We start from the raw sequence: 1,968 nt of genomic DNA, 5'->3' as shown, positions 1-1,968 counted from the left end.
GTAGTCTCGAGGCAGCCGCCATGGCTGCCGCTCCCACCGTCGCTGGTGCAGAGGGCAATCCTCCAGCCCCGAGGAACCTGCCCATTCCTCTGGGCCATCCGAGGAGTCCCTCTCTAACCCCCTGTTCCTACAGGACAGGGTAGGTCCACAGACCTGCTGGCAGCGGCTTGACAGACGGGGTTTTTGTGGGGCTCCTAGGAGCCCCGCTAATTCCCCATCTGAATCGCCGCAGCACCAACCGGAAGTCAAGACATTTATTACCTTCGGGAGAAGGGCAGTATAGAAATAAAATTATTTATTTATTTATTTATTTATTAAATTTAATGTACCTCCCTAATATACTATAAAACATAATTATCTTGTATTAAATCTCTTACAATTTGTTCCTATATATGAAATAGGAGAATTCAAAAATTCATTTCCATAGACACAGAAGACCATAATTTCTTTCAACAAAAAGTGAACATGTTGTGACCAAAATCATTTTCATCATCATTTTAACCTTCTGGTTTCTTAGGGTATAAATAAATGGGTTCAAAATTGGGATAATTACATTATAAATCAGTGTTATTATCATGTCCTGTTGAGAGGATAGTGGAAGCATGTAGTTAAATAAATAGTCTAATATAGACTAAAGCTACTACAATTAGGTGGGATCCACAGGTAGAGAAGACTTTTTGTCAACCATGCTGGGGCTTCATTTTAAAGAAAAAGTAAGTAATAATATGAAGATGACAGAAGAGAATGAAGATAAAAGGTAATATGGCAACATAGCTGGTAACAATTCTAAGGAGGATGAAATTGAGGTGTATCTTTCCACAGGCCAGTTTTAACAATGGCTTGATGTCACAGATAAAGTGCTCAATTATATTTGGTCCACAGAAGGGAAGGCAAGCAGTCATTACTGTGTGCATCAAAGCATGAAAAAAGGCCATAGACCAGGCAGCTATTGCCATTAAGGTATGTATGTATGTATGTATGTATGTATGTATGTATGTATGTATGTATTTATTTATTTATTTATTTATTTATTTATTTATTTATTGGTTCGATTTATATGCCGCCCTTCTCCGGAGACTCAGGGCGGCTTACAATGTGTTAAGCAATAGCCTTCATACTTTTGTATATACCTGCTTAGTAGGGCTTTTGGCCTGCCCTAAGCGGTGTTCTTTTTTATACAAAGTCAGCTTATTGCCTTCACAATCCGGGTCCTCATATAGACATCTTTTCTCAGAATGAGAGCATAGTTCAAGGGTTGCATATTGCAACCTAGCAGTCATAGCCCTTGATTCCAAGAAGTGTGCCTTCAATACCATCCATGAAGTAGAAAAAAAAGAGCTGGACCATGCAGCCATTGAAGGAGATGATTTGTAGCTGTATTAGAAATCTCCATAGCATCTTTGGAACAATTACTGTGGAATAGATTATGTCAAGGCAGGAAAGATTTCCAAAGAAAAAATGCACGGGTCTGTGAAGGTGAGGTTCAGTTAAAATTAAAATCACAATAGTACCATTGAGTACTAATGTGGTCAAGTACAACAGAAGAAAAATTCCAAAAATTACATACTGAAGTTCCAAATTACTTTTTAGTCCCAGCAAGATGAATTGTTCCACCTTAGTTAGAATAGTATAGAATATCCTTGGATTCAACCTTGGAGGTCTTCTAGTCTAACCCCCTGCTAAGGCAGGAAGCACTATATCATTTCAAACAAATGGTTCTCCAATCTCTTCTTAAAAATTTCCAGTGTTGGAGCATTCACAACTTCTGGAGGCAATTGATTAATTATTCTATCAGGAAATTTCTTCTTAGTTGTAGGTTGCTTCTCTCCTTGATTAGTGTCCATCTAGTGGTTCTTCTCCTGCCCTCAGATGCTTTTGTGATAACCCCTGAGATATCAGAACACTGCTATCATGTCACCCCTAGTTCTTCTTTTCATTAAACCAGACATACACAATTACAGCAGCCAT

General features: G+C 38.6%; 1 pseudogene; it reads right to left on the bottom strand.

Annotated features, from left to right (window-relative positions):
• Nucleotides 1–415: 415 nt before the first annotated feature.
• Nucleotides 416–1,968, bottom strand: LOC148114027 (olfactory receptor 12D2-like; annotated as a pseudogene).

Source organism: Pantherophis guttatus, chromosome 4, assembly GCF_059756535.1.
Source record: "Pantherophis guttatus breed Tessera chromosome 4, ASM5975653v1, whole genome shotgun sequence".
NCBI classification, from domain to species: Eukaryota; Metazoa; Chordata; class Lepidosauria; order Squamata; family Colubridae; genus Pantherophis; species Pantherophis guttatus.
The sequence above is the reverse complement of the archived record's forward strand: the minus strand, read 5'-3'. Positions and strand labels throughout refer to the sequence as shown.